The sequence below is a fragment of the Phyllobates terribilis genome, unplaced genomic scaffold (genome assembly GCF_046119375.1).
Source record: "Phyllobates terribilis strain yellow unplaced genomic scaffold, ASM4611937v1 Scaffold_10__3_contigs__length_209671492, whole genome shotgun sequence".
NCBI classification, from domain to species: Eukaryota; Metazoa; Chordata; class Amphibia; order Anura; family Dendrobatidae; genus Phyllobates; species Phyllobates terribilis.
The window spans coordinates 209,660,984-209,671,495 of NW_027362770.1; the positions used below are offsets into that span (position 1 = coordinate 209,660,984).

A 10,512-nucleotide genomic window follows, 5' to 3' on the forward strand; every position below is an offset into this window, starting at 1 on the left:
GTGTGCAAAACTGGGTCTTTGCATGGAGTGTCACCCTATACCCACTTTAGGGACGCATGCAAAAAAGTGCCCGATCGCCTGGAACTGTCAGGCGGATTCGGCTCCCTGCAATTTCCTCATTCTGGTTCTTTTTCACTTTTTGTCTCTTTTTCGACATCTATTGGGCAGGCTGCATTACTGCAACCGGGGACTCCTCAAAACACTTGGAACTGGTGAGCGGATTCAATTTACCAATGTTTGGCGGGTCCTGGAAGTCAAAATTCTGATTTCTGAAAAAGACTAAGTGTGAAGGACTCATCGGGCAAATCGCTCTGGAACTGAAATCGGATGCACTCACTGACATTTCCTACCTCTCTGGAAGTTTCCTGCACACAGATATTTCCCATAAGCTAACCTCGCAAACCAAATGTCTGAAAATGAGGTTCCTCTCATATAGCGCAATAGAACAAACGTATATGAGATAGGTTAGGTTTTTTCCGTCAACGCTGCTGATGCTTTTCAACCGTGCAGGTGGCTGCCTTATGGGTGCCTCAACCCCTGTGATGCCGTATAGAAGATACGGAGGAATATATCCAGGTTTGAATATTTCCAGCAGCACTACAGGTGATTTGCACCCGTGCGAGCGACTCATCACCTGTTACGCGAGAGCAGTGATTAGCCGCTAGAGCAGAAACTAATCAGCCGAGCGGCTGATGCAGCCTGGATGTGTGCGGCAGAAATTCAGATCACCTCCGCTGCAGATGCAAGGACTTTAAAGCTCAATTTGACTGCGGGAAACGTGTCGCTATGAAGCGGTAAGTAGAAGTTATTCGTCGCCCACATATAGGAGAATGTAACCGCCACACCAGGCTGCGGCGGACCCCATGTTGCACGGTTGTAAAACCGCAGTGAACGTTTGTGTTGCTTATTTCCCCACATCCACCAACGTACACCGATGACTTCCCCCGTGTGCCACAGGGTGACGAGATATCTGTCCACACATCTGAGAAGGGTGTGCATGAGGTCTGAAAGCGTCTCGGAGATAAAAAAAAACTTGGCTATCGCCAAAGATCGACTTAGACTTGTCGCGGCTAAGGGCACAGCTATACTATTCAGCGAGCTCAAGCCTCTGCAATCCCTGGAAGATGTGGTAGCATTTGCCGAAAGCCGGGGGTATTTTATAGTAAACAAACCTACATTTCAGTTAGAAAACATACCGCTGACCTCTGTAGGACAGACCCAGGCGCCAACAGACTGTTTGCCCCCATGCTACATGCCCCCTGTGGAGTCATATTCACATATGATGGACGCGCCTGTCCCTGAACAGTCTGCACACAATTTTGAGGGAGCCCCATGCCCCGAGTCGGACCCCATTGAGGCCATGGATGGCAGCACACAAAACATTCAGTCTAGCCAATGGAGAAACGAAAGCTCCCTGGCTAGAACGGCCGCCGGCTTGTATATGCGTCACTCAGTAAATAGCCCCATGTAGAAGAGCTTCCGCACATATTTGACAGTAACCCGTGGGGTCCCTAATTGTAACCAGGAGGTATCGAATGTTGCACGGTTTCTTTTCTTTATCAACCCAAGATTTATAACTCTGGAGTACTTAACCAAACCAACAAAAGTGAATGATTTTTTTTAAAAACTCAGCAGCCTCAAACAATCGAACCAGACCTCCCTCAAAATACTGAAGCACATTCGGCGATTCACCACCTATCAGATGAGGGGCACACAACTGAGCATAGAGAATCCTCAGCTATAACAGGGCGTGTGAGGTGTTTATGAACTTTACGGAGGACCTGCGTAAGACGTTGTACAGGGGAGTCTGCCAAGACTCAGTGAGCAAGAGGTACCCAATATTCTGAGAGATTTTTACCAAAAATCGGCTGTTGGGTAGAAAAGTGCTATAACTGTATTTCACCCCACAGGTACGATACGCTGATGAAGCCCTCCAAGACACCGAATGACTGCCAGAAAATACTGGACAAAGCAAGACCTACATTTCTAGCGAGCATAGAGAATGTCCAGGACGGGGGATCAGAAGAGGACCGAAGGGAAGTTATTCTGTACCTCCAGGCCCTTCTGATTCTAAGACACCTCCAAAGGCCAGGTGTTGTTCGCAATTTGACCGTAAGTAGTGTTAGTCTGCATGGGCAGCGGTCATTGCGGAACCGTCTCCATCATCTCCCTTCTTTTTACACCTTAGGTTTCAGAGTGGAACGGGAGGACCTATCACATGTACCGCGGTGTTCGAAAGACGATTGTCGGTGTGAAAACACACAAGTGTGCATCCACTCAAGTAGCATCGTTCGTGCTTTCAGAGGAAGAACATTCGGTAAGGTTTCTACAAGCCAGGGGACCCGGGCTACCCGACTCCACATGGGGTTGAAACCCCTCTGTTGTCCCCATGCAAAACTCGTTTGAGGTATACCCTCTGGCTCGAGATTAAGTTTTTTTTTCTTTTTCAGTGGTTCAAAGTCTATGCAGAACATATCAGACCTGTCATTGCTGCTGGCCGAGAAATCGCAAACTTTTTTCTGACGTGTACCGGGAAGGTCGTAATGAACCCATCCGCTGCTCTCCGGCGTTATCATGAAAGGTGGGGGAAGAATATCCAGTGTAAATTATCATATGCAGCTACAGGCACTGATTGTTTTTCCTCCACAGCTACAGCCTTCCACATGTCACCAGCCATTTTGTACGACGTGTATGTGAAACGTGGACTTTCTCACGATATTCCGATTCCGAAAAACACTTATTCGCACGATATCTGGTCCACACAAATGGTATGGCTGAGAAAGTTTACCAGGAGAAAGCACTTGTGGATATGTGTCGTGCCCATGAATTGGTAATAAATTCGGGGCAGGCTGTTGGAGACGACAGCCAGGCTGATGGAGCCGAAAGGCTGGCTGATGGAGACGACAGCCAGGTTGATGGAGACGACAGGCGGGCTGATGGATACGACAGCCATGCTGATGGAGCCAACAGGCTGGCTGATGGAGACGACAGCCAGGTTGATGGAGACGACAGGCGGGCTGATGGATATGACAGCCAGGCTGATGGAGTCGACAGGCTGGCTGATGGAGACGACAGCCAGGTTGATGAAGACGACAGGCTGGCTGATGGAGACGACAGCCAGGTTGATGGAGACGACAGGCGCACTGATGGAGACGACAGTCAGCCACCTGTATTGGCTTCCCCCAGTCATTCAGAGAACCAGCAAGCAGACAATATGGAAATCATGAGGCCGATAGCGAAGCCTATTGAGAGGCTAGGCTTAAACACCTTTCGGCTCATCCCAATTAGGTGCACCAAACCAGTGTAAAACTGAGAAAAATTACAACCAATAATAAAGTCATTCAAATGTTCGTCTGCACTTTTATTCCAACCGTAGAATACACGGCCTACCACCGTCCACGGGCTGGGGCCACTATTAGAAGGACTCGGGCCCCCGAGCGACGCCGAGGTGGTCCGGTCTCCCGTATGCCACATTTCCCGACGCCCGCCGGACGGACAGGGATTCAGCACTGGGCTCTTCCCTCTTCACTCGCCGTTACTGAGGGAATCCTGGTTAGTTTATTTTCCTCCGCTTATTAATATGCTGAAATTCAGCGGGTCGCCACGTCTGATCTGAGGTCTTTAGTCTGGTCTGCGAGCGTGCCCTTCCACGCCGCCCCAGGCGGCTACCCCCCAACCCCTGGAAGCTCCGGAGGCAGCCCTGTGTCTCCACAGACAGCCTCACGGCACGCTCCGGGTCGGGGCGGAGGGTAACCGAGCGGGTGGGTCTAGCCTTGGGGGGACGTAAGGGAGAGAGAGAGAGAGAGAGGGCGTCGGGGTGCGAAGCCTCGGGCCTCCCTCTGAAAATCCCTTGCGACGGGACCCCAGCTGCGCAACGGAGGCGATCGACGGAGGGGCGACCCTCAGACAGGCATAGCCCCGGGAGAAACCCGGGGCCGCAAGGTGCGTTCGAAGTGTCGATGATCAATGTGTCCTGCAATTCACACTAATTCTCGCAGCTAGCTGCGTTCTTCATCGACGCGCGAGCCGAGTGATCCACCGTTAAGAGTTAACCCTGGGTCCGGCAGCTCTGGGGCGCCCGGTTTTTCAGTACGTCAGCCGGCAACAGAGGGGGTGCATCGGGGATTTTTCTTGGCCCTGTTGCCCCGGGTGCTCGGCCTCCGCCGTCCCTCCTTCCGGCGGGGAGGGGAACAACGGAGGGCTCGAGACTTCTCGACCTACCCCCCGGTCCTGCAACCCCGGGGAGAGGGGTATAGGGGCGCACGAGCGAACGGTACCCGGGACGGCCTTTCATGTGGGTTTTCTCCTGGGCGGGGGGAACACGGCAGGATTCCCCCGAGAGGCCAGGCGTCCGTCGGTACGACGGAGCAAGAGGGGCTCCCCACACCCTCCCGTCGTCTTCGTCCGCACGGCGATAACCCTCGCTGGACCGTCGCCGCCCCTCCGCGTGCGGGTAGCTCAGGCAGAGCGGAAGTATCCCAGCCGCACACCCCCTTCGGGCAGGGGGAGGCAGTCGGGGAAATCGGCTTCCAGCTCCGCGCCTCCTCGGTTCGGTCATCGCTGCCTTAATGATCCTTCTGCAGGTTCACCTACAGAAACCTTGTTACGACTTTTACTTCCTCTAGATAGTCAAGTTCGATCGTCTTCTCGGCTCTCCGCCAGGGTCTTGGCGGACCCCGGCAGGGCCAATCCAAGGACCTCACTAAACCATCCAATCGGTAGTAGCGACGGGCGGTGTGTACAAAGGGCAGGGACTTAATCAACGCGAGCTTATGACCCGCACTTACTGGGAATTCCTCGTTCACGGGGAAGAATTGCAATCCCCGATCCCCATCACGAGCGGGGTTCAGCAGGTTACCCGCACCTGTCGGTGAAGGGTAGACACACGCTGGTCCGTTCAGTGTAGCGCGCGTGCAGCCCTGGACATCTAAGGGCATCACAGATCTGTTATTGCTCGATCTCGCGTGGCTGAGCGCCACTTGTCCCTCTAAGAAGCTGGACGCGGACCACGGGGGGTCGCGTAGCTAGTTAGCATGCCGGAGTCTCGTTCGTTATCGGAATTAACCAGACAAATCGCTCCACCAACTAAGAACACCCATGCACCACCACCCACAGAATCGAGAAAGAGCTTTCAATCTGTCAATCCTTTCCGTGTCCGGGCCGGGTGAGGTTTCCCGTGTTGAGTCAAATTAAGCCGCAGGCTCCACTCCTGGTGGTGCCCTTCCGTCAATTCCTTTAAGTTTCAGCTTTGCAACCATACTCCCCCCGGAACCCAAAGACTTTGGTTTCCCGGACGCTGCTCGGCAGGTCATGGGAATGACGCCGCCGGATCGCCAGTTGGCATCATTTATGGTCGGAACTACGACGGTATCTGATCGTCTTCGAACCTCCGACTTTCGTTCTTGATTAATGAAAACATTCTTGGCAAATGCTTTCGCTTTGGTTCGTCTTGTGCCGGTCCAAGAATTTCACCTCTAGCGGCGCAATAAGGATGCCCCCGGCCGTCCCTCTTAATCATGGCCCCAGTTCCGACAACCAACAAAATAGAACCGGAGTCCTATTCCATTATTCCTAGCTGGAGTATTCAGGCGTGGCTGCCTGCTTTGAACACTCTAATTTTTTCAAAGTAAACGCTTCGGGCCCCCGGGACACTCAGTCAAGAGCATCGGGGAGGCGCCCCAAGGCAAAGGGGCTGGGACTGGCGGTAGCACGCCTTGCGGCAGACCGCCAGCTCGATCCCAAGATCCAACTACGAGCTTTTTAACTGCGGCAGCTTTAGTGTACACTACTGGAGCTGGAACTCTATTTTATTATAAATGTAAAAACACAAACTAGTACAAGTAACGAAAACAATTTCCAGCAATATAACCGATACATAAACAATGTATATACAAGGGACCCCACCTGCCTGACAACCACCATACAACCACAGCCTATCCAAACATACCTCAAACTTCCTCCAGACTTATACCTGATTCTGCCGTAACAAAAACCAGAGATGCAGAAGCAAAATACATATAACAAAATATAAACCACATAAACCATATGAAATAACACACAACATTTAAATCATGAGTAACACATACACTACCCCAACTCTCACTATACCCCCAACCCGAACCGGCCTCCAAGTTCCGAAAAAGTCCTTCCGGACTTAGGGCGAACCCCGACAGTTTTGGGCCTGGGCCAGTCCAAGTTCATGCTTAACCCCCCTCAAAACTCCCACCCCACCTAACTAACCCCCAAAGTAAAAGAACAATAAGACAAAAATAATAATAACAACAACAAGAACAATAACAAAATTACCATCCGCACCGGTTCGGTGCTTGTAAACCCTTTTCATGATACCATTCTCAAAACAAAAAGCTACGGTGAGAAGTTAGCCCACCACCAGGAGGCTTGGAGCAATCCAGAACTAAGGCACCTGGAAGGAGAAACCCCTCCAGAGACGGGAGGCCCCCGATGCACCCAGCCTTTCATACTCCAAGGAGCGCACCTTCACCAGGTCACCAAGGATGTTGCTACATACCTCACCCACTGGGAGGATTTTACTGCCCGTCGACACTAAACACCGTGCATTCCATGTGAAAAACCTAACCACTAGGCTAACTAGAAAAAGAGTGCACTGGTCCCGTCCACCAAGGTCTCTGAACGCTCCATAGGCTCACTCAGCGTAGGAGAGGCCCGCCAGCCTAGGCCAGTCAATGGAAGCGCCCACCCTGTTGCATACCTCTGCATTAAAGGGACACTGAAGCAGGAAGAGCTCCATGCTCTCAAGCGTGTCAGCACAACTCTCACGAGGATAATTCCTATCCTCGGAGTTCCTGTACTTCAAGTTTTCCCTCACATACAGCTTACCCTGAGAGCAGCGCCAAGTCAAGTCCCAATACTTCGCGGGGATCCGTTTTGAATTTAAAAGACGCAACCCGACCTCCAGATCCCGACTTGGGCAGTCCCTGAGGGCCAGTGGCTTTTGAAAATGGGTCGTTAAGATCCTCTCCTCGAGAAGTTTCCTCGTGAGAGTCCTCACCTCCCACACTCCCAAACCCCACCGGTGTATTACTTTCAAAACCGGGGTAACATAAGCCGGGAGATGCCCGTGCGGTGTGCGAAGATCCTTCACACGCCCTCCTGTCTCCCAATCCTGGAAGAAGGACTTCAACCATCCCCTACAGGAGAATACCCACAGAGGAGCCCTCTCTTTCCAGAGGTTTGATATATTTAGCTTAAGAAAGGTGCAAACCAAGAACACCACGGGGTTGACCATATTCAACCCCCCTAGTCTCCTCGTACGGTAAGTAACCTCCCGCTTGACTAGGTTCAGCCTGTTTCCCCATAACAGTTGGAAGGCTCTGGCAAAATACAAACGCTGCCTAGATACATTAACAATGGGAGCAGGAAACCTTTGCACAAGCTCACCCTTTCCCTCAGGGTCAAAGACCAACCCTTCCACTGGTCCACTCTCTGGGCGGCAGTTTTAAGTCTACCTTCCCAGTTTTTGGTTGGGTAATCACCCTGGCCAAATTCAACGCCTAGGATCTTGGCATACTCTTGGGGCTCTGGGAGAGTGTCCGGGAGATCAAACCTGGGATCTCCTCCCCCCAGCCAAAGACTCCCACACTTGCTCCGATTGACAATGGAACCAGAGGCCCTGGAGTAGCCCTCCACCTCAGACATCACTGCCCGCACCTCCTCTTCCGAGGAGACAAAAACAGAGACATCATCAGCATAGGCCACTACCTTCAGGGCGGCCTCCCGATCGGCCGCCTGGTCCATCCTCACCCCCGCTACTGGTCCACGATCCACCCTCCTTATGAAGGGATCAATCGCGAACACATACAGCAGGGGACTGAGAGGACATCCCTGACGAACGCCAGAGCCCACCGCAAAGGCCTGTCCAATCCAACCATTCACAAGTGGGAAACTCTCCGCCCCTCTGTACAATGTCTTCAGCCAGTCCACGAACCTCCCTGGCAGACCATACCTCAGAAGAGCGGACCACAGGTACTCGTGATCAACCCGGTGAAAGGCTTTGGCCTGATCCAAGGACAGCAGATACCCCCCCCTTCCAGAGGCCAGCCCTACCCTGCTCCACAGCCTCCCGGACACCGAGAACAGCACTAAAAGTGCTACGGCTAGGAACACAGCAGTGCTGGGACTCCGAAAGGAGCCGTGGCGCAAACTTCACTAACCTGTTAAAGAGTACTTTAGCCAAAACCTTCCTGTCCACATTGAGAAGCGCTATGGGCCTCCATTTCTCAATGTGCGACGGATCCTTTCCCTTAGAAAGAAGGATCAACCTCATTGATCTCGGAAGAGTGCCCGAGGAGAAACACTCATTAAAAACCTGAGTCAATAAGGGGACCAAAAGGTCATTAAAGGTCCTGTAGAACTCCGACGTTAAGCCGTCCGGACCTGGTGATTTTTTGAGCTGGAGCCCGTCAATTGCCAGTCTAACTTCCTCTTCTTTCATCTCATCCACCAAGACATCGAGCGAGGGGTCTACCCCTGATTCAGGAATGGCCTCAGCCAGGAAAGCCGACGTCTCATCTCGATCCAGCTCCTTCCTCCCCAAGAGATGTAAGTAAAAGGATCTGACGACCTCCAAGATCCCTGACCTGGACCTGGTCAGGGATCCTGCACTGTCCCTCAGACCCGCCACTATCTTACTACTTACTGACATCTTGCAGTTTCTGTAAGGGTCGGGTGAGCGATACTTCCCGAAGTCCCTCTCAAAAACCAAAGATGTGTGCCTATCATACTGACATCTATTGAGTAAGGCTTTCACCCTGGTGATGTCCTCACGGCCACCCCCAGTCGAGACAAGTTCCTCGAGTTTCCTCCTCAGGCCCTGATACAGGAGATCCCTGTTCAGGCTTCTGAGGTTAGAAAGCTGGCGGAAGAATCTCGCCACCCGATGTTTGAAGATCTCCCACCACTCTGACTTAGTGTTACCAAGGCCCAGTAGCGGTACCTGACTTTGAAAGAAATCCTCAAAGGACCGTCTTACAGCTGCTTCCTTCAGGAGTGATGAATTCAGCTTCCAAAAACCTCTTCCCATCCGAGGAGTCTCTGTAACATTCAGAGAAAACATAATCAGGCAGTGGTCGGAGAATTCAACCTCTACCACCGATAAAGGTGAAGAGACTGCCTCCTCCTTCAAATAAAACCTGTCTATTCTAGACCTAGTCTGACTACCTCTGAAATAAGTGTAACCCGCGTGGCCCGTGGTGTTCCGGATGTGGACATCCACTAGGCGAGCCTCACTAACTATGCTATTCAAGGCGACGCTGTCGTAGGCCAACCGGTCTCTGGAACCTCCTCTGTCTTGGGGCCTCGAGACATTGTTGAAGTCCCCTCCAAAGACCACCTGTCGGCTACAAAACAAAAAGGGTTTAATACTCATAAAGAGACACTTGCGGTCCCACTTAGTCTGGGGACCATAGATGTTTATGAGCTGAAGCTCTTGTCCCCTTATGAACACATCCAAGATCAAGCACCTCCCCATTTCCAACTCAATAAGCCGTCGGCATACTACATCTGCGGTCTTGAAAAGGACCGCCACCTCGCTATACGGCTCAGCCGCAAGAGACCAATAGGAAGGCCCGTGTACCCACTCCCTCTTAGCTTTTTTAAGGGACGTGAGATCGGCCAACCTGGTCTCCTGCAAAAACAAAATGTCGGCATCAAGCTGGCCGAGAAAATGAGAGGCCGTGAACCTAGCCGCATCAGACTTTATGCTGGCAACATTAATGGTCGCCAGCGTCAACGGGGTGAGTGCCGCCATCATGAGTGATCAGGTTGGACAGCGACCTTCTTCCCACCCCCCTTACCCTTTACATGTGCTCCATTTTCCTCCTCAGAGGACAATATAGCACGTTTCAGGCACACCGACACATCCATACCTGCTGTTCCAGACACAACTTTAACGGGCACAACTGTTTCAGGCGCACCCTTGCCTTTGTCAGGAGGCCCTGGGTCGACCCCCACCACCAGAGGCCCGATTTCCCCGACCCCCGATGTTGAGGGCCTGTTGCCCCCTTTAGCCCCTACATCCTTGTCCGCAACCCCCAGCACCAGACCCCCCTCTTCCTACCCATCTGAAGACAAGGGAGACTCGCTTAGGGCCTGGTACTGGTTGGAGAGCTCCACCGGAGGAAGGAAGGAAGAGCCTTCCTTTGGCATCTGGCCCCGGGTGGCCTTCTCCTTCGAGTTACCATTCTTCCTCACCCTTTTCTTCTCCCTCTTCTTTTGCTGCTGCCACTCTTCATTCCCCCCCTCATCCACACCTTCACTGGATGAGGATAAGGGAGAGGTGGCCCCATCCTCCCTGACCATCCTCCTGACCTCTTCGTTTATCTCACTGTCCGGGACCTCAGCTGCATGCTCCCCCGAACTAGGGACCAGAGGCAGGGACATAATCCCCTGGTCCCTCTCCACCACTCTCCTCGGACGCTGTTCTTTCCCTCCCGCCTCAGGGGGAGTTCTGCTCCTCACCGGTCCCTTACTTCC

General features: G+C 52.6%; 1 non-coding gene across 1 annotated transcript; it reads right to left on the reverse strand.

The window, feature by feature from the left end:
- Positions 1 to 3,896: 3,896 nt before the first annotated feature.
- Positions 3,897 to 4,050, reverse strand: LOC141164909 (5.8S ribosomal RNA). Its single transcript, XR_012250956.1, has one exon. It is a non-coding gene; the product is annotated as a 5.8S ribosomal RNA (ribosomal RNA).
- Positions 4,051 to 10,512: the final 6,462 nt, after the last annotated feature.